The sequence below is a fragment of the Sinohyriopsis cumingii genome, chromosome 9, assembly GCF_028554795.1.
Source record: "Sinohyriopsis cumingii isolate HCF-2022 chromosome 9, ASM2855479v2, whole genome shotgun sequence".
NCBI classification, from domain to species: Eukaryota; Metazoa; Mollusca; class Bivalvia; order Unionida; family Unionidae; genus Sinohyriopsis; species Sinohyriopsis cumingii.
Genome location: NC_142969.1, coordinates 113,854,279 through 113,877,633, shown reverse-complemented (window position 1 = coordinate 113,877,633; position 23,355 = coordinate 113,854,279).

The following is a 23,355-nucleotide window of genomic DNA, read 5'->3' as shown; positions in this document are numbered from 1 at the left end:
TGATCCACGCTATTTTTATATTCCTGAATTAATACGCCACCAACCCCTACATCACTTGCATCAACAAACATTTTCAATAATTGGTTCAAATCTGGAGCCCTAAGAACTGGTGCACTTTTAAGTATGGCTTTTAGCTTATCGAACGCCTTGACTTTTATCAGACCAATAAAACGTGGCCCTTTAACTCAGTAAATTGGTCACAGTCTCAGCAATTACAAACAAATTAGGGAAAAATTTGCGACAATATTCAGTCATACCAAAAGATCGCATCACTCGATTTTACAGATAGGCACAGGGAATTCAGGTATAGCTTTAACCTTCTGCTTAACTTGACCATCTCTCGCAATACTTTCTTCTGGAATTCTTCTAGCAGGTCAAACTGGGTGACATTTTTAGCATTTCAAATTATGTTAATATGGTCATCAATTCTTGGTATTGGAAATAGACCAGTTTTGGTGACAGTTTCTTATTCTGTAGTCAGAACACACACGGAAAGAGGTATCTGGTTTCGGCACTAAAATACACGGCAATCTCCAGTTACTTTTACTTGGTTCAAAAAGTTCATTCTCCAACAAATATTCAATTTCGACTGACAAATATTCCTGCTTAGGAGGATTCCTCCTGTAACTGTAAGGGTACTATTTAATAGGCGTAGAATCTACAATTTCATCATTGTAAATTTTGTTTACTCAAGTTGGAAAATCGGGAAACAAGTGCTCATATTTACATCATAAGCTGCATCTACCTCATTCTTTTCCCGTGGCTATAAATCTGAAATTTTATTGTCCAGGTTCTTTAATATCTCAGAATTCTGAAGACTCATATCAAAGTCACTGTCTGTTTACATCAATATTAAAATCGTCACTGTCTGAGTGAGAAACACCTAAATTTATTGAATGATTTACAGATCTATCTCGATCAACATACTGTTTTAACATATTTGCATGACTGGTGACGGAGTTATTTCTGTTTTCACCTCTTTGACATAATTGAAATCACTTTTTTTCTTAACTTTATAGGACCATAATATCTAACCCGAAGATGATTCTAAGTATTGGCAAGAGTGTCAGAACTTTATCAACACGTTGAAAATACATTACCTTTGTAGCTTGTTCCAGCCTTAATATTTTTGAGTGAGTTGACTCAAGATTATTTATAGCTACCTCACAATCAAGACAAAATCTAAAATATTAAAATCGGAATCCTCTGTTAAAAGAAGTTATTTTAAAAAAAAACTATTTATATTGGTCTATGGACACTATGTCCAAAACTAGTAGAAAAGAACGAAAACTGGCTAATGTACGAATAAAAACAAGATATACAATATTTGGAAATGTTGCTTTTAATTTCCGGTGAAGAAAAATGATGTCAGATCTTGTGATAAGTCCTATTGTCTCCTAAATGAGTAGCCTATAAAGTTGTATGGGTTATACTAAGAATTTCCTGTGTATGCATCTAAGGAACAATAATTTGATAACTGTATCACTTATCATCAGCGGGTACCTCAGGTGGTCTCTATTTTCTCACGAGGACCTCATTTGGTCAAAAATAGTAAGTTGGTACCACTTTAGAATCAGATTCGATAATAACTTTCTGAAACTAACAGAACTCAAGAGCTGTCTCCTTTTCGGCGACAAGTGATTTTTCTTATATTACCCTGAATAGAATGAAGAGAATGACTAGTTATAAGAGGAAAACCGTGATCAATATATTTTGACAGATCAGTAACAGGATCAAAAGTGACCTCATCAAAAGCCAGATTAATACATGTGGTGGCCATTTGAACGAGTTCTTGATCAACTTTATTCTCAAGATCTAATTTTGCCAAGGTTCTAGTATCTGTATGAGCAGGGTATAAATCAAAGATTTCATCTTCAATATGATCAAATTTGTGATCCAAGCAAGACTTGTCAGTTACATGTCGATTAATCAGAACCTTATCTCAAGCTAAGTCATTGCCTAGCAATAAACCAGCAGCCTCAATTGGCAAAGAAATCACAGCTCCTATAGTCACTGGTCCAAAAACGAAGTCGGATATTAAATTGACATTATGGAGAGGACTTAGTATAAAACCGCACTCTCTGACCATGAACACTTTCAGAAGAAGAAAACTTCTCAGACAAAGGTAAAGTACCTTATAATTAAAGATTCAGATAAACTCGTGTGTTCCCTAATATTTTAATCTTTAATCCTCAATAAGTGATATAGAACATTTTGTCGTGAATGGTTCGTAATTCTCCATAATAAAATTTGACTGGGTTTTATTTGACTCAACAAATGTATTATTTCCAATACATGACAATGACCTTGGCCCCTGAGAAACAAAAGCATTTTGAACAGCGCTGTCTTTGTTCTGCTGGTAATTTTTTTAACTTCAAGCAATCATAAATGACGTGTCCTATTTCCTTGCAATATGTCCACGTAAGAAGAGATAAGGATTTCTGATCAGTCTTATCAAACGTTTGATTCGTATGAGCTGTGCCAGATTGAAATTTGTAAGTACTTGCTTGAGATTGAGGTGATTTTTTACTCTCCATTTGCTGAGAGGAAAACATATTGACAAATGAATCTTCGTGAGCCAAAGAATAGTCGTAAGTAGTACGAGCAACGTTTTTCAAAGTGTACATCATGTTCATCAAGGTAAGTCTTGAAGTAACCATGGACGTAGTTTTTGAACGTTTAAACTAATACGAGTTGTCTACGTTTATCGTAATTTTTAACAGTCTTTTTAGATGCACACCATCTATCAAATAGTTATTCCTCTTCCTCCGCAAAATCGACATGGGTTTGGCTATTTTCTATTTTGCAATTCCAAAACCTCTGTCTATATGCCTCAGGTACCAGCTCACGTTTCATAATACATTACTTGACCAAACAATAATAAGCACTTTCTTCTACTGACAGTTAAGCATGCACATCATGAGAGTTACCAGTAAGTACATTCTGTAGCAACAAAGTCCAGTCCTTTCTTGGTCATTTTAAATTCTGGCCTATTTTTTTCAAAATGTGAAAAATATTGATATACATCTTTATCTTAAAAAGGGGTGCTCATTTAATATTTTTGGTTACATCAAAAACCAAACTTGCGTGCGGTGAATGCTGTTTGGTTGCCAGTTCAATTCTTTAAATATTAATTGCATTTCCATTAATGTTTCTTCTTGTTGCATTTGAAATTTCATCTGCTTCTCTATTTCTTCTTTTTGAATTTGTATGTTTCTTTTTCCTGCATTTACCTCTTTATTTTACCTGTGTTTGCATCTATGTTTCTTCATTGTTTTTATTGTGTGTTAAGCTCAAGTTTCTTTGGTCTCTTTCCTCTGGTCTTTCAATTTAAATTTATTTCAGATTGAGACTTAACGATTAATCCTAAAGCATTTGCATAAAAATTTCGTTTTCCACTAAATATTTGACCAAAATAAATAAAAACATTCCTGCTTTATCAAAGACGACTTTATGTCAGAAGGAGAATAGCGGTTGGCACGCTCCAGCATCTCAACTTTTCCTTAAACTCTCAAACACTTCCTGTGTCGTATTGGAAGCAACCCCCCCCCCCCGTAACTTCGTGATAGCGTGCTGGTTTTCACTATGTAAACGCAAAAGAGCAGGGATAAAGAAATGTCCGAAATAAAATGAATTTGAATTTCACAACAATGTCAGTTCATCTAAAAGACTTTTCAAATTTGATTCCCAAAAGAGCCTCCATATTTTGTTGCGACTCTATGGTCAAAAACTAAGTAACGGAACAAAGCAAAACCAAAAAGATTTTTTTTTCAAAGTAACAAATAATTTAAGTGTAAAAGTGAAAGGTGAAAGTAACTCAGAGTATTATGATATTAATCCAAAACAATCCTGAAAGCTCCATTAAAGTCGAAAACATTGAAATGTTCTGTACAAACTTCAGAACCGTAAATGTACTAATCTGCATAAGAATCTTGTCGTTGTAAAAATGGCGTTGCTCAAAACTACTTTGAATAATTAACAACAGTTCCAGAATCATATTATAGTCCAATGAGCACTTTCTATTTCCACTTAATAGCCTAACAAATGTTTTTCCTGTTAAATAATATATATGTATATGTTGCCCAATATCAAACGTGTGATAGAAACTAAATTCTCGGCGATATATCTTACACTGCCCAGTTTTAGGTCATAACACGAATGTTTATTATAGAAAGACGAATTTAATTTGTCTCGGTAAATGTGATTGATAGACTAGTAGTGAATACGGATAGTATAGCGTCAATGGGACTTATCATTAAAAACACCCTTGGGAACATATAGCGTCAAGGGAAATTTAACATGGAGAAAAATCGTGGGAACATATAGCGTCAAGGGAATTTAACATAGAGAAAAATCGTGGGACTGTTGAGCGTCAAGGGGAATTTAAACAGGGTGGGACTGTATAGCGTCAAGGGAAATTGAACATGGGATTTTTAAAAAAAAAAAAATTTTAAAAAAAGGGGTAGGCAATGGAAAGGCTATCTCTTTTCGAGAAATATGGCTGGCCCTGAAAAGGGCCTTTGGGTTTTTTCTTCTTCTTCTTTTAACTTCTTAACTTCTTCCACCATCCTCTTATTTTGTCCATCATTCCTTTCTTCTTTTTCTTTTCTGTTTCCGGCAACCAGTCCGGGTGGCCCATGGCCCGGAACTTCTCTTGGATTTTCATCCAGTTTGTGTTCAGTTTTTCGAATTCATCCCTTTTTTTTCTATTTTCTTCTTCTTTTCTTTCCTTTGACCACTTTTCTTTGATCTTCTTGACCTCTTCGGTCAGCACATTCCTCATTAGTTCTTCAGCTTTCTTAAGTTTTTCTAACCCCCACTTCGCGAAACACCAATCTGTCCATTCTACAATGTCTTCTAGAAAGCACCTTGCACTCGTCACATGATCTATCGCTTCTTTTAACTTACCCACTTTGACATACGGTGGGTTAATTAAACCTCTGATTCTCTTCTCCTCATCCTCTATCATTTCTTTTACAATATTTACGGATAAGTGGAGGCTGGTTACTTGTCTTGAGACGAAGTCTTTTGTCACTGCATACCTCCATTCCTGTTCAACCCTTTCTACTACACTCAATCCATCCACCATCCAATACCAACTTCCCATAAGATCGTTGTATAAAGCTGAAGCTGCTGGCATCTTCTTGTTCGCTTATTCCGTAGAATGGGCTCCAATGACCAACACTGTTAGTTTTATAGTGAAAGCGCGTACGTGAAGGAAAACATCCCTGAAAACATAAAATTGATCTTACCTCGATCATGACCAAGCAACATCCCCTACTTTTCTCATTTCATATAATAAAACCCTAACTATACTCTTCAGATACGCTAAGAAACCCATAATCTACTATTCACACAAACATACCTGAGCTCTTACAAACACAAACACACAAACACACAAACGCATACCCTCACACTATCTTAAAAAAGAGTTAGTGTTTATATACACACTACTCTACCTACACACATTGGCAAATTGATCGTTATTTCTTTTCTAGAGTATTGGGTAGCCCTGAAAAGGGCTGTTTTTTGAACTCCTGATGCACCTATCTAATGGTTGCACCGTCCTGGCCTTGCGTCACACACGCATCTTCTTCCCCAGTCTTCTTTCACCTTTCTTCTGGGGAGCGCAGAGGGAGGATGATTCGCTTCAACACCCCAATCCTCTGTCTCGGGAATATTGAACGACATCCTCTCTTCTCTTTTCTTTTCCTCTTCTTCCCTCTCTCTTCTCTCCTCCTCTTCCTTCTTTACTCTTGCTTCTTCTACTATAGCCTCCGCTGATAGTTCGTTTACTATGCGCCTGGCATATTCCAGGTGCATCTGGAGTTCTAACAGTTTCACTATTCTGCTAGTCATTCTTCTGGCTGTGTTGATCAATCAACAAGGGTAGCTAGACTGCCCAGCGAGTTTCAATTTATAGTGAAAGCGCGGACGTGATGGAAAACATCCCCTAATAACATAAAATTGATCTTACCTAGATCGTGACCAAAATCAACAACAACGCGCGGACCTAAAAGAAACACTCACTCACTTTTTATGCTCCCCATCACTATTTTAAATTTTTTTATAAATCACTTCAAGCTACTATCCACATACGCAAAGCAATCCAATCTAACCCCAAATATACACCTCAAACACCAAAAAAGACATCATTTTTAATGTACTATCCATACCAACTTACTTAACCACTTACAAACACAAACACATACCCTCACATTTTTTTAAAAAAAGAGTTAGTGTTTATATTCACACTACTCTACCTACACTCATTGGCAAATTGATCGTTATTTCTTTTCTAGAGTATTGGGTAGCCCTGAAAAGGGCTGTTTTTTTGTTTGCTATGGCATTCTTTTTTTAGTTTCTAAGAATGCGATGTCCTCTGAGGATAGACTTTCTGGCAATAGGTCTGCTTCTTCGAAAAGAGAAGAAGAACTCTTTAGTGTCGATACGACAATCGACAAAACCTCTGTCAGCTTCAGGTTGCTGCTGCTGCTGCTGCTGTTGCTGCTGCTGTTGCTGCTGTCTCTGAAGTCTGTACTTCTCTGTCCATTCTTCTTTTTCCCTGTTCATTTCTTCTCTGAAGAGCTCTTCTATCAGGTCTTCAGTGATTTTTAACATTCTCACATTCTCTATTTCTTCTGGCTTCGGTATCAGACTGTGTCTGACCCTATGCAAATTCACGTAGGCTTCGTTGAGCTTAGCTAGTTTGGAGCACATCTTCGTAGGAGGATGACTCGACAATGAATGGTTAGACTGGAAACAACCCCGGTTCTTAAAGTCAAAGCGCGGACGTGAAGGAAAACATCCCCCCACACGGTTTTCGAGCCGTAACGTTTAGTGAGTGTCATGAGAGGGATAGTAAGAAATCAAAGAGCATCAATCCAACATTCTTCTAGCTAAACAAAAGACAAGACATTTTTTCAAAACACAACATTTTTTATTCAAAAATCACTTAACACTAAACAACAACAACATTTCTAACATTTTTTAACAATAATCCAACACTATAACATTAAACAATTTTTTTTCAAATCACAAACATTTTTTCTCAATGGACAATCTACTTTGAACAAGGCTGACAACGTTGTGAATGAAATTGTGATTTCCACTGTTGGAAATCATTAGGCCATTGATGGACACTACGTTTCCTAGCTTGAGACAAAAGATAAGCATAATGGTCACAAAACCATCGATCTACTTTCACATCGTTTCTAGCAGAAGAACGAGGATCAAAATGAGTCACTAAATGTTCTAAGGAATAGCCCAGGCTGCGATGATGCAGAAAATACACGCAGTACTGTCCACACACCAAAGAATCTGTGCCTTGTAATTTCACATTATTGAATCGGGTGGTTTGAGCATTTCTTCTCATAAAGTCAATGATATCGTCTTCCAAAGGGGGCAATCCGTACGAATCGAAATATTCCACACATCCTTCTTGAGGAAAGTAGACGGCTACCCAGTGGGTTCCTGGGAGATGACTGTCGTCCGTGTTGATCACGTAAGCTTGATGGTCTTTAGGTTTGCGATGAGGGAGTTCATCTTTAGCACAGACGACAGGATTCCAAGAAGCCGTATACGAACTGTGGTTCAAAAGGTAATAAAGTTCCCAGGTATCCATTGTTTTGTGTTTTTTTCTTCTTCTTCTTCACAGGTAATAATAAGTCGTCAATTCGATCCTGACTTTTTGCTTGAAAATGTCTGACGAATAAACGGTTATTCGTTCTGTTTCCTCACTCTGATTCAGGAGAGCTTCGATACGATGGATCTCTTGAGTGGTTAATGGTGGACAAGAATGTTCACGCAAGTCTTTATACCACTGGTGCAACACGTCTTTGTTTGAGATGAGACTCCAAGCTTCGTCCAGATACTCGTCCAATTTTTCTTCTTGGCTCAACATCAGGCATTTATCGTGTTGAATTTGACTGGGATGATCGTTTTGACATCCATAGCAATTTTTCTTGATCAATTCTGTTATTTTGTCGACCAAGTGTTTGGCAAAACAGGAGACTAAATGGGCTTCTTGTTCTGGCCATCTCGACTTCATCATGATCACTTCTTCTTTTTCCACGGTCTCCTCACATTCCATCTCCAAAGTTTCTCCACTAGGTAAAGAGGGACAACAGTCTTCCATGGTTTCTAGTAATCTAGGATGACTTCTCTCAAACTGTTGATTTCTATGGTATTATCAAATTCTGCATACAGAATGACGTTCACTGTCTCTTTCAGTGGTTCTGCAAACTGAAGTTCCACACGAATCTGGCCTGATTTTATAGGGTGGAAATGTTCCTCGTCGCTGCCTTGGTCTGGAGTGAAATCGAAAGCCCACAAAGCATAGCCTCCTGCGTAATCCTCGTACGTAATACCGTGACTGGTGTTGGTTCCTAACTGTCCGGTGGCTTCGTACAGGGACAAGTACGATCTCAAGTAATTCTTCTCTTTAAAGTCAGGTTCGAAAGGTCGGGTACACAAGGTTTTGCCATCGCGGCTGACTTCGATTTTCTTCACGTTAAAGTGTTGAAAGTTGAAAGGATTTTGAGCGAAGGCTCCGTTGAAGGCTGAATTCGAGACCATACCAAGGATCAAACGTTTGGGTAGCTGTCCTTGGAACAGATGATCTTCGATCATGGAATGATGTCCAACGGGAATGGTGAACGTTTTCACTTCCACGCGTCGTATGGGATACTTGGCGGTCGTTCTGCTCAACGTTTGACTGATGTCGTTACCTACTTTGGGTAACACTTCCACGCGTCGTACGTAGAGTTTGGCCTCTTCGATTTTGCTTTTAGGAGCCTTAGCATCCCCAGCCAACAAATGGAAAGCGGTACTGCTACGATTCAGTCTCAAGCGGACATTGACTCCGTTCAGCAAATATTTCTCTTGCAACCACATGTCCAAATGCAAACGATCCATCAGTTCTAAACTCTTCTTATCTAAGATTTTGAGTTCTCTTTGCTCAAAGCCGCTATTGGTTCCATCTACAAGGTCGAACTTGCCCGCTTCGTCAGGTTCCCACAGCACACAAGCGTTGAGATGGGTATCCTTGGCATCTATTCCGTACGTCAAGAGATTTTCCAGGTAGGCATGGTAAGGGTAAGTATCCATGCTGCTGCTGACCAGTTTGTTATTCAAGTACAAGTCCACTCCACTAAACAAGGAATGCATGAAATTGTTGACGGGAGCTATATTCTCAGTGTCATCTACTGCACGATCATCCTTACCTAGAACTTTGACTTTCAAGTACAAGTAACTGCTATTCAGATCGATGTAATCTTCGGGCTGTCCTTTGATTTCAAACTCGATGGGAGCTGAGGCTGTCAATGAGGAGACGGGATGAAATTCCACCCATTGAGATTCTTGCATCGTCATCATGGTGGGGGGCATGGCAAACAGATCCAGTTCCGTCTTGGAACAAGCGCAAGACTCTCGGTGCATCATTTTTTCTCTGTGTCTCAATAATCGAAAACGTCTAAGTCTCGAACGGTTCTTCTTTTCTTAGCCTTTCTCGCTTGAAGTCTGGTGAAAGGGTGTTTTCTTCGTCGTCTCTTTCTGCCTTGTCCTTGCTGAATGCCTGACTCGGTAGCGTGCAGAACATTTATAGGTGTGTCTCGTCGGCCCAAAATGTCTTTGCCCGTTTGCAGCAAGACATTTTTGCCAGCCCTCATGAAGGCTTCTTTAGGGTTTTGTTTGTCGATGATGACATTTTGGAGAAATTCTTTGCCTTGCGTCAGTGCCGCATCTTTCAAGGCGTGCAATCCGCGTGTCACCATCGGTTTCAAGACTGGGGCCACCGAACGAAAGGCCGATTTTAACATGTCTCCTAAGCCGTGTCCTCGCTGTCGTGCAACCCCTCGGTACACTGGATACATGACTTACGAGTCGTGAGAAAACCGTTTTCGAAAATGGAGTTTCACCGTGACTTTTCCTTTGGTGAATGGAATATTTTGTCCTAAATCTCCTTTTATAGTAATGTTGACCGTGTCCAAATACGACTTGCTGACAGGTAAATAGTGAGGATGGACAAATTCGCGGTGGACGTGGTAAGTGTTTCCACCTTCCTCGTCAGCGTTTGCGGCAGAATCCACTTTGAAAGGAATGACACGCAGTAACGGCACAGAGGTGTGTCCCACCACGTTATACTCCACCACATGGGAGTACACGAACATCAAATTTAGTCCTTGGTTCAGTTCTACCGGGGTACGAAAATACTTGGCAAAAGTATCGTTGTCAGAAATGACTAGTAATTCGCCTTTTTGTTGTTCTACTTTCTTCCTCAGCTCCATGTCACCGCCCAACATGTCAAACAATTCAGGACAAAATAAGAAAGACATGATGTTGGGCCCCTCAGGAAATTTTATCAGGAAGCGACGAGCTGTTTTGTGGTACTCCAGGGTGACACTTTTTTTGACATGCTCTAAAGCTTTCAGAAACACACCATTAAACCTGGTGGCTATGGTGTTGACCAAATGTTGACCACTAAAATAATAGCCTGGGGGAATGAACAAGTGATAGGTGGTCCACTTTAGATTTGGTGTACGGGTTTTCTTGTCATATTTGCTATGGGTATCCAAGTACTGTTGCATTTGTTCATCATGAACTTCCACATCAAATTTATTTTGATTGGGAAGGACATTGAGGACTTGGGTCGGGTGAATCATTTCCACTAAAGCCACTTCCCAATGGGCTTCGTGATCTAAGGGGATGGCTTGAGGTAATTTGGCCGTGTAACAGCACAACGTGTTATTGGGAAACACCTCCATGGAACTGTCACTGGGTAAGGTTAAGTAAAATTGGTTTTCGTGACTCATAATTCTAGAGTTCTGTGGCTGTCCGAGGGGATATTACTGGATGTCAGAGGCGTGTCTCCGCCCAAAATGGGGTTCTGGTTGTGGTTGTGACTGACACTGGCACTGGACACGAGGTTACCGGGGTTCCCGTTCGAGGAGAATTTCAGGGAGGGATTGGGAAGCAGGTAACCGATGCAACTGCTCAATAACATGGTCCACAATTGTTTGTCTCCTTGTTGCAAACTCAAATTGGCAATGGCTGCCCCGATGACACAATACACCACGAAGATTGGGCAGAAAAAGACGATTTGCGTTTTAGGCACACGTTCTCCACACCACACCCACAAGGGTTGTTTTTGTAAATCTTGCACAGAAGAACTAGGGGAAGAAGGAGTGGTCGACGTAGCTGCGTCTGCTGTGTGAAAGGGCATGATGGTCACTTCTTCTTTTTATAGTCGATGACTTGCGAAGCGTCGATCCAAGAATCAAAACTGGGTGGATATCCTTTCCAACGTACTTTGACTTCTTTAACACGTCGTTTGCCCACTTTACGGGTTCTGCGTTCGAGAATGCTTTCGATGTCGTACACGTCGTCTTCTTTTTTGGTGACACGTTGTAACTCGGGCAAATAAAACGTTCCTTTGAGCACTTCTCCGTTCATGTCTTCCAATTTATAGACGGCAGGATGACGGCCATGCACTCGTCCAGTGACGCGAAACAATTCGGTGGTCCAGTTAGGTAAGTAACCTTTGTCGAAAGTGCGTTTGGTTTTGCCAATGCGTACCCAATCTCCTACGGTCAACTCTTCACTTTTCTCGGGGACAGCCCTCGTCGGGGACGTACCGAACAGACGCTCGAACACCAGCACTTCGTTGTCGGGAGTCACGTCTTGCGGGGCACGTCCGATGCTTCGATGGTAAGATTGGTTGTACGCTTGCACCAGGTGCGGTAAGATGTCGATGTACTTCAGAGTGTGGTGATGCGTAAAATATTTCCACATGCGTTCTTTCAAAGTACGTTGAAAACGTTCCACGATGCTGGCTTTGGTTTCGGGATTCTCGGTGGTAAAAAAATGAATGTCACGTTTCTTTAATTCTTTTTGGAAAGCTTGGTTCAGAAATTCGGTGCCTTTGTCCGTTTGCCATCGAAGTGGGTGACGACCGCTTTGTTTCAACACCCGTTGCAGGGCTCGCACTAACTCGCTGCTCGATTTGGAAGTCAAGGGCACGACCCAGGCAAATTTGGAAAAGACGTCGATGACACAAAACAAATATTTGTAGCCGCGATTGTAGCTGGCCAAATGAGAGACATCGGCTAAATCGGCTTGCCATTGATGATCGATGCCTTCCACTCGGGTGCGACTTCTGGCAAACTTGCGTCGAATGGGTTTGTGTAAAGTGTAGGTAGCTTGTTCTTGTAACCATCGTTGTACTTGAGGTAAACGGAGACTTTTCAGTCGCGTTTTGGCAGCACGATACAATTTTTGAACTCCTGCGTAACCTGCAGGATGCGAGGGATCGTAGTAAATGCTAGCTAAGACTTTTTCCATTTTTTTGTGTTGATTGGTGTCTTAATAAGGCACCCACTCTTGGAAGAGGCTACTCTTTTTCTCTTGGGGTATTTTCTTGGATTGCAAGGCTTTGCGTGTGCGACCGGCAATAGGTGTCGAAGAGTAGGAGGATGTCTGAGCGGGGGATATCGGTTCTTGTTTCACTTCTGTCTTCACTTCTGTCTTCACTTTCTTTTTCTCTTGTGAGGAAGAAGGGGTGGCCATCATCTTTTTAATCCATCCAATTCTGGAGGTAGGTGATGTTGTTAACTTGCGTACTTTTTCTGGTGGAGTTTGAAACCCTTCTTCTTCTTCTTTTCCTTTTTCTGTCTTGGTCACGGGTACTGGTGGTACTGGTACTGGTACTGGTACTGGTGATGGTGCTGGACTTTTCATCAAGGTCTTAAAATCTTTCAGAGTGGGTAGAGCTGTTTCGTCTAAAGCTTTCTGGTGAAAGAGTTGCATTCGTTGCAAGAGTTGACCGTACTTTTGCGATTTTTCTGTTTCGGACAAATCTTGGCGATCCATCAAGGACTGCAATTCGTGTTGTAACTGGGACATCTCGCTCAAATTGGGATTGGGAGGTAAATGCGGGGTGCGTTGTTCTTGCCACCGATGGTATTCCATCCATCGTTTGTAAGGCACTAAAGCTAGTTTTCGTCCTTCCATGGGGTTGTCAGGGGTCGATTCTGAGATCTTGGGACTTCCGAAGGCCTTTTTATCTTGCTCCCACCAGTCCTCCCAACATGGTTCCCAAGACTCCTTTCAGTATGGGGCCTAACAAGAGAGGTAAAATGCCTCCACGTTGGACCAACATCTTCTTTTTTTGACGAATGGGAATTTTCTTTTGAACCATTTTCCGAAGAACGTGACGATGTTTGCCTAAGCATTGTTTCTGGTGTTTGGACAAAGGGATCGTGCCTTTCAAAACGTTCAAACAACATTCGCACACGGTATCGATGACCTCTTTGGAGGCCGTTTGAATGAGTTTTTTTCGTAGGGGTGGAGAAGCTTTGGACAGGACAGATAACAGGTCCCCATGTTTGGCTAAACGTGGTGGCAGTCCTTTCCTTTTCTTTCCTTGGGGTTTTCTGGAGGGTGACATTTTTGCTTGTGGGTTCCGGGACATTCACCGAACAGACACTAACGTCGATGACTTAACGCACACCCTTTTATCTTTTTTTCTGGGACTATCGCTTTGTCATAAAGGTGACAATGTTTTTCCCAAAATCGCCAAGGAATCCTCCCCTTTGTTGACGCCTCCTTTTCTTGGAACGACTGTGTCTTTTCTTAGGGTAACGTCGATGCTTGGCTAAGCGCTTTGTCGGATGACGCGTCTGCCTTTGTCTCTTTCTTTTGTGGCTTCTTGGAGGTGACATCTTTTTTACAAGTTCACTGATACCCCGACTTGGTCACAGGTCTTTTTATACTGGAACGCGTCGCCACTGATTGTCTTTACGTTTTATCAGTTTGAGGACAGGCATGACACGTCGTGCAGGGGTACGTAACGGACTAAATCGAGCCAGTTCTTGCTTGGACAAATCCAGTAAACTTTGTAACATGCCCGATCTTTCATGGACTTTGATTTTGGGAGAAGGAACTTTGTGAGCAGCAGCCACTGCTGCTAAATTTGGAGGCTCCTGCCACTGGGGAAGTTCTTTTGGGGGTCATCAACGGAGATGTTCTTGGTGTGATCAACGTCTCCAAGTACTCTTCAGTTCTGGGTGTCATCAACGGAGAAGTGGATGAACGTGAGGATGCCGGAGACGCAGTCACTGCCGTGGCAGGTCGTGGTTTGCGAGTGTAAGGTTGCGTCCTGGCCGAAGTGCCTCTCTTGCGACTAGTTTTCTTCTTCTGTGGACTTTTCTTTTTCTGGGGACTTTTTCTCTGTTTCTTTTTCTGGGGGCTTCTTTTCTTTTTCCGGGGTGGTGGTGTCTGGTAAGAGGAGGGTCCTGCCACTGGAGAAGTTATTCTTCTTGGGGACCTGGTCTTTTTCTTTTTCTTCTTGGGGCTTCGTTGAACTTTTGTCTTGGGGATAACTTTGGGGGCATTAGGATCCCATCTTAAGAGTGAACGAATGATGACCCCTCCTAGAGTACCGCTCCCTCCAGGTTTCAAAATGATTTGTTTTTTGGTTTGAGTGTCGATGCGGGGATCGGCCAGTTGGACCAAAGCGACTTTGTTTCGATCGAAAAAGCGTTGGGTTTGATGAGGAATCTGAATGATTCCTTGGAGTAATTGACGTGCCGTCACCGTGAACCATCGTAAGACTTCTTTGAGACTAGCTTCTAAGACACGGGCTCGTGTTTGTGGATCTTTTTCTCGACTGATGCCATACAAGGCACGAATCAATTTGACGGGAAGATGCGACTGAAGGGACGTCATGTTCACACTGTGTGAGACAGACGAAAAAGGGTCTGAGGTTTTTATAGATATTTTTCATGGGGAGTGAAATGAAGTCGAGGACGGAGACGTGTACAGGACAGGCCCTCCGTCTTGGCACCAGTGGTGAAACAAGTGGGTACGAAATCGCAAACCCTCGGGAGTGGTAGGTTTCAAATCGACGAGTAAATAGGCGTGTGGCGTTTGAGTGGCATCGTCGTACGCCTGAGTCAGCCAAGGCGTTCCTAACTGTTTGGCTAAGACTTGCACTTGCGATTTATCTCGAGGGCTTTTAAACAAGACCACGTAATGTGCATTGAGACTGATGGTGCGATGGGCTTTACTTTGTTGAAACAAATTTTGGGTGATGTAAATGACACTGGCATTACGGTGATGCCCTTTGCGCGTGAACCACAATTTAATTTCTTCTTCGTCTTCTCCTAACATGTCGTCGAAAATGACCAAATGGGTTTGACGGGAGTCAGAGACGATGCCGTCGTCTTCTTTAGGAATGCCTTCCACAAACACGATGGAATCGCCTTGACTTTCTCGCAAGAGGCTGTACGCCGATTGCCACTCTTTGTAACACCACACGATCCGTTGAGGGGGTCGATCGATCAAATGATGTTTATGTTCGATCAAACGTTTGACGAATTCGGTTTTGCCTGAACCGCTAGGTCCAGCAATGAGCATGTTAAAGGGATGGCGAAGATACAAAGCCTCCCAACTGGCACGATCTAAGTGTTCGTCGATGACTTTGACAGTAGAGGAAGAGGGAGCAGAGACAGCAGAGGTAGCCATGGTGTGAGAAATGTCACTTGTGACACGAAAAACAAACAAGACAAGAGTTTATATACTTTTTCAGAACACGTTTATTGAATGTTTTTTTTCAAACATGAATACGAAAGACAAAATTACATAAAAGCCAAAGGCTTAAGTACAAGGATAAAAGGCACATGATAACGATGAACGTGGAATAAACACAAGTGTCTGTACAACAACATGTTTTGGGTAATGTTCTAACCAGTTCTATAGTAGGGGGTAAGGTCACACAAGTGTCCTCCCGAAAGGGTCTTTCAGGTCTGTCCACGACAGTCCTGTCCTGGGTGACGGGTTCTTCTGGCACCGTCACTAACACGGGTTGAAAAGTAACTTTTTTCCTTGAACAACTCTCGTGCATACTGGGCCACTTCTTGGGTCCAAGCCTCAAAACCCCATTCTTTCCAGGCACGGACATCTGTCCAATGGGGATGTAAGTCACAAGCTACACACACATCGTCATACACGTCTTGGGTAGCTAAAAGTTGACGAATCTTTTTTTCCTGTTGAGGTCGAGAAGTATCCAGATGAAAACGCAAGGCTTTGAGCAAAAGGAGTTTTTCGTGACCATTTAAGGCCATGGAGGTGGTAAATACTGATCGTAAAGAGTCCACAAAGAATCGGCTGGTAAACGAAATCCCAAAAAACAAGTCACTAAGACACACACCACTTGTCGTCCCAAATTGAATGGATACAGTTCTTGTAATAATTGATGGTAATGATCCACGGTTTGAATATGGTCATTGAGTTCCTTCCACGGAATCTGTTGGATGACATGTGACATAAACCGTGGCATGGCAGCCTGTTTTTATATTCTCTTTTTTTTGGATGCAATACACGTACTTTCTAGCCAGAGATCTTCGTTCTCCAGTAGGGAATCTAAATCTTGCATACTGTAACCGAAACGTCAGAGTTCGTTTAGGTGTTTCCTCTTCCGCTTAGTAGATAATCCTTTACCTTGTCTTCCTCAATGTATTGCTGTAGGTGAATCTCGAAGTAACCATAATCATGAACATGTCGATCATTAGCGACCTCAAAGTTTTGAACAATGTCTGACCATTGAAAGAATTTCTGACGAATCAGTTCTCTTATACCATTCAGGTACCAGTGGTTAAAGATCTGGTGACGTAACGGATGCAATTGTTCTTTACGTTTCACTTGTATTTTCACCAGCTCTCGGTAAATCCTTTCTCTCAACTCCACAGGCAAAGCACGAATGTTCTCTTGTAAAGTATCCATGAATAGGTTATACTAAATCCTCTTTGGTCTGACACAAGAAATGTACTGTTTGCACAAACATGGTTTTAATTCATTGTCGAATCTAAATCGTTTCACCACTAATCTACACATTACAATTCGTTCAGAAGTTTCCTCTTTCACCAAGTTGACATTGCGTGAAAGATGTTGGTAATTCGTTAACTCTTCCTCTGGAATTCGATGCAGTACGTTTACAATGTAGTAGATAGAATCGTCCATACCAAACCATTCCTTTTTATAACCAGGAGGTCGTTGATCAATGTCTGTCCAATGGACCACTTTCAACTCAATCAGTCCTTGTATAGCCTTCAGGTACCAGTGGTTCAAACACCGGTGACGTATCGGATGCAATTGTTCTTTACGTTTCACTTGTATTTTGACCAGCTCTCGGTAAATGCGTTCTCTCAACTCCACAGGCAAAGCACGAATGTTCTCTTGTAAAGTATCCATGAACAGATTATTATGGTAAGAAGTTACTTCAATGTCTCGGTCCCACTAAGGGTAAGTAATGACAATTCGGTGACCATCGAGCATGTTCAAAGTAGGCCGAATCGTGCGGTTCCCAGTGGTGAAGTGACACACCGCAACTGAAGCACTTGACTTTATCTCCTTCGCCCAAGTAGAAAAATCCGGCTCTGGCTAATTCTTCAGGGGTCGGTCCTCCCAGATACTTTGGCCATTTTCCTTTGAACGATTGAAGACGATTTTCAAAGTCGCAGTATTCCGACGAACGCACAGGAAACGAATATTCGTCTTTCACAGGTTCGTTTCGATGAGGGTTGGGTGACATGAACAGGAGTTTGCTCAGGGCTGGATGACATCCGTAGGGAGGTAAACGTGAAGGTCGACATTCCCCTTTAAACCCGGTAAAATGTCTAAGAGGACGAGCGGCATCGCTTTCGCATCCCTCAGGTTTGACACGCACAGCATCACTTTCCATGATAGGGGCAGTGAGAACAAAGTTCCCATGATGCTTTACGGCATCGCTCAGGTCACAAGGTACAGCATCGTATCCATCGCAAGGCTCACAATCGCACTCGTCTGCAAACTCCGTTACGCAATTACAATGGTAACCACATGGACAATCGCAGTTTCCTTCCGGACATTTTCCGTCGCAATGCCTGGGTCTTATCCATCCAATATTAGTCACACTAGAGGAAGATACAACTTTTTTACAATCCCCAAACTGGAACGATGTCTTTTTCAAAGTATTCATCTTGTTCGCTCGGTCTTGGTAGTCACAATGAACTATCGATCTTAACCATAGCCCCCTTTTTATACTAGTCGCAATGCAGTCTCCAGCTTGTACATCTTTCCTTTTTTACGTTTTTTATGTCCTGTTCTGGAAGGTACCGTCTCTAAGGTACCGTCAACATTGTACCGTAGTGTGATGGGTGGAAAGGCCATAGAAAGGTAAGGGCAGTGCGGAGACCATCGAGTATGTTCCAGAATAGCTGAATCTTTATAGATACATAGATCAATTCGTAACTTCAGTCCGCAAGCAAAACACTGTACCTCGTATCCCAATCCTGACTCAGGTCCCAAGTAGACAAATCCTGTTCTAGCTAAAACATGCGAAGAAGGTAATCCTTCCCTATCCGTAGGCCATTTCTGAAACGTGTCCAATCGACGGGCACAATCACAATAATCAGGTAAGAAGACTGGAAAATGGTAGGGTTTGAACTTGGAGTTCTCATTGGGTTTCTCACTCGATTCTTGCTGTGGCGAAGTCATCTTTCTAGTGGGGTAACTATCCTCTTACAACCAATGTTTTATACCAACGTGTCCATACGGTAAGGTGAAATGATTGGGAAGTCGAACTCGCTTCTGGTACACGATTTGATAGACTTTTTCCAAAGGTCGACTGACGATGTGGTGAGTGGCTAAACGTACAATCTTGTTCGGTTGGTAAGTGGTCACTTTAAAGTTTCCATCCTCTCCCGATTGCAATGCTTCTTTCAATACCCCAAAGTTGACCACACGACTGGTACGATAATTCAGAGTCAGTCCTTTCACTTTGCACGTCGTGTGCACTTCTCCTTGTTTGTCACGGTATTCGTAGCCGTAATTTTTGGGACCGCCACTGACGAAACTTAGAATCTTGTCGTCGGGATGCTCGTCTGTCCAGGCTCCTAAACGGTCTCCTTCGATGTTAGGGTGATGTTGAATCGGGTGATGGATGTAAATGCAACTGTCCGTGTCAAAGTACAGGACGCGTTCTTCTAACAGTTCTAAAGCTTCGTACAATTTTAAGCGAGCATGGGCTGTCACGTAAGCCGCAATGATGACATTTCCAAAATGGTCGTCTTGTACAAAGTCCAGATCTTCTTCGTAATTGACCAAGATCAAATTCTCTCGAACGACGTCCACGTGTTTCATGTATTTGGTTTTGTCGTGAATCATCTGGAAGTAGCGGGAAGGTTCTGTCAAATATTCCGTCTTGGGTAAACACGGTCGTTGTGCCATTTTACCCCACAAGCAATTTAACATCACTTTGGCAAACGATCGCCTGCCTTCGTTTTTCTCGATGTGGTCTAAAGTGATGCCTTCTTGTTCGTAATATTTCTCTTTGAATTTTATTTGGTCTTCGGGAGTGTGACACCAGGAAGGATAGCCGCTGGCTTCTTGCTTCAGTTTCAAAAAGGCATCCACGTAGTCTGCGAAAATGCCTTTCTGACTGGGATCACCCTTGCGGTACTGTTCAGTCTTGGGAAAGTGGCAAATCTCGTATACTTCTAACAATTGGTATCCCATGTCCAGAGCTTTGAACAATTCTACGCTGACCCAGGTTCCCGTCAAGGCCCGTTCTTCCTGGCTGTGATGACAAGGCTGGTCTTGGTTGCACTTTTCGGCACAAGTACGGCACAAGGGAAACATCAGTTTGCCTTGACAATGGTGAGGTAAGACGGGATGGTATAGGTTCGTGGGAGGCAAAACTTTACACTTGATCAAGCCTTCGTATTGTCGAATGTTTTTCAGGTCGATGTGTTCCGTTAACAATTGCGGGTGCCCTACAGGAAAGCGACAATATTTGCACACGTAGGGATACAGCGAACACACGTCCAAGTATTTGATTTCTTCTCCTTTCTCTTCGTCGGCTTGGTACAGCAAACAGGTGGCATTGGTCCTTCCTCCGTACAAACTATCCCTCGGGTTCAGCGGGTCCATGAACTGGTAACTTTCCACGAGGCGTTTAAACTCGGGATCGGTTTTCATACGGTGATCGTACTCGTGTTCCCACATTTCCACCACTTGGTATCCTTGCTGTTCTAACTTTAGGCGCCGCTGACAAGTGTCCTGGTACAAGTCTTCCATGGTTCGTTGCAAAAACTGATTCTTAGTGCCACGGTCAGGGTAACAAACAGGACATCCGTGAAATAAGCAACCGTTAAACTCGTACACGATCTTGGGGTTTTCTAAGTCCCAGCCATCGACCGAATACGTTCCGATGGTCTTTTCGCCCCCTCCGTTGCGGGCATGCTGAATCCACTTGTCTTCCTTGTCGCACAAGTAATGTAACCAGCGTAAGGCTTTGACCGAGTATTGATGTTTGACAAAGTGGGTCGTTTGAGGGCTGATGACAGCCACGGTGTTTTCAGGCATGAATCGTTGTCGATACACTAAGGAACACGCTTTGGCAATGGTGCAAGCTTCTTTCAAAGGATCGACCCCTCCGTGTTCCATGAACAGTTCTCGAAATTTTCCACAGCAACGCCGTAAAATGTCCACGTCGGAACGACAATACTTTAGCATTTCTTCCTGAAAGTCGAAAGGGTCCGAGGCGTGAGCCTGGTACCAAGCGTAGAAAGCTTCTCGTTGTTCGGTACGCATGTTGTCGGGGTCGTAATAGTGAGTCTCAGGCAAATGGGGTAGAACGGCGTGTTGATTGGCTTCCGTATTGAAAAAGTGTGGAAAGTACCCTTTAGCCATTTCTGTCATTCCAAACGTTTTAGGCATTCGACTCAAAGGCATGGCCAAATAGCTCATCGAATCTTTAAACTGCACTTGTCCCACTTGCATGAAAATGATTTTGGCTCCGTTCAAAGTCACTTTAGGACGCTCGGTGCCTTGTTCCGTATAGTACCTCAAAAGAAACTGTCCATCGTATCCGGAGAAATTGTGAGCCATCACCGTGGCATGACGATGACAATCTCCGTAACGTTCGATGTCCTCTTGGCTCCACGTCTTGTCGATGGGGTCTAAGACCCATTGGGCAAAATCGGCTAACGTGTTCGGTCCCGGAAAGATTTTTTCACGCCCTCCGGGAATCTTGCTGCAGTGAGGGCAATGACTGAAGATAGGTTCTTGAATGCACTTCTCGCACGCTCGATGAGCCACGCAAAAATTAGGAATGTGAATGCCGGTTTCTTGCATGCATTTGAAATCGAAAAAGATGAAATTGCCTTTCTTCTTGTGACCATCCTCTTTCTCTGGTGGGGGTTGGTATTTTTGCACGTAACATTGGTGTTCCAAGTGCACGATGTGGTGACAAATGTGACATTTTTTCTTTCCTCGACATACGTGTGCCTTGGCAGCATTGGTACATATGACTTGTTCACACGTAGGGCACAATCTCAGGAGTTGACAAGCACATTTCTTCTGTGAACCTTGCGTTTTGAGATGTTGTTGGTAACAGGTAGGGCTGACAAACGTGCGCAGACAAGTTGAACAAGGCACTGGTTCTTCGCTCAGACAGGGTGAAGAGGCCAAACATCCTGAGCATTTCAATCCACAATGCTTGTGTTGCTCTCGATTATTATAACCATGGTCACATTTCTCACAGTAATAACCGTATCCCAGGAATCCGGTGATACTGGTAATCGTATCGAAATGGTCATCGTGATGATAAACATGAATGTATTTTCCGTCCTTAAAATCTTGCCCTCGAAACAACAGAGGCCCGCGCACTTCTTGAGGGTGCACTTTCAAGGTGTATCGTGGAGCTAGGGATCTTGCAATTTTTGCATCTCAGGAATGCCACAGGGTGTGTCTTTGGACAGGCCAGCTTGTTGCAACAGGAGTTCTGCTTCATTTCGTTGTTTGGCTCGGTCGGATTGTTGAATAGTTTTCCAGGTTCTTTTCCATTCTACCGTGTCGTTCTTGTTGGCATAGGTTCGTCCCACCACGATGGCACGGGCTAAACACATCTGGTCATGAGGATTGTGAATTTGGACAAGGCTACGCTTAATGCTGCGAAGGTCGTTCACCAATAACATCTTTTTGCGTCCGGTCCCTTGAGGAGGAGAGACGTGGGTCATGTCCAATGTGGCTTTTCCATCGGTGATGTCAAACTGGTCATTAGATTGTTGCACGTGTTGAATCTTGTCCATGACTTTGGAAGCGGTCAATTCTGCAGGGGTGCTAAACTCGATCCAAACAGGGGATTTCAAACCGTCGTGTTGTATGGAAAGTCTCAAGCGATCGTCTTCTTTGGGTTGACATTGTTGCTTGAGTGCAGTGAGCAAAGAATCCCACACCTCAGTGATGAACACTTCTGCTTTCTCTAACGGCACTTCAGCCTTGAAATCTTTAAACTTCACTGTGTATTTGTAAGCCGTGGTTCTAAATTTTCTAGAGGAGCGCTTTTCCGTCTCTCGAATGGAATAGTACTTTTCAGGGTTGACTAAGGGTGGTGAACTTGGTTTAAAGGTTTCAAATTCTGGTTCACTCATGTCCTCTTCAAAATCACTAGCATGAATTTGTGCCAAGATTTCACCCCTGGTACGAGGCGATAGATCACGTTTCTGCCTCTTACTTTCTTCTTCTTCTTTCTTCTCAAATGAATGGGATCGTTTCATCTTGAAAGCAAAAAGTCAAATGACTCAAGTTCAAACACCATGAGCTACTTTATAGTCATAGCAGACCAGCGTATATAAAAGGGTGTGTGTCTTATCCTTTCAGTATTCATTTCACTCTCAAGCCGAGCACAACGATGGAAGAGACTAACCAGATGGAACGTTTCGTCAGAGCTTTGCGAGGGGTCATTAGAAAATTCTCTTCAGACCAGCCTACGGACTACTCTCCTTCCTTTCGAGATAAAAGTCAAGATACTTGCTATATCTGTCAGAAGAAAGGGCATTGGTCTTCAGAGTGTCCAGACCGTCAAAAAAGAACAAAAACAGGGACTAAAAAAGACAAAAGTCAAGATACCTGTTATTATTGTAAAGAAAAAGGACATTGGTCTCCAGATTGCCCAAAAAAGAAACAAGAGGAGTCAGAAGAAAAGAAGGATTCTTCAGAAGAAGAGAGGGATTCTTCGGAAGAAGAGAGGGATTCTTCAGAGGAAGAAGAGGAAGAAAGAAGACAATTCTATTTACAAGAGGCAAAGAAACAGGAGAAGAAGAAAAGAAGAAGGGAAGAAAATGAGGAAAAGACGGTGAAGAAATTTAAAAAACAGAGAGAGTAAACAAGGAGAAAGAAGAAGTCAATGAACTTTCTATTAAAGTGTTGTGTTGTGAATTGTCAATTGGATTGTAAAAATGGAGAAAAGAATAAATGAATGATATAAGGTAAGTGTCTTTGAGTTGTGATTTTAAAATAAGAAGCTACACTCACGCA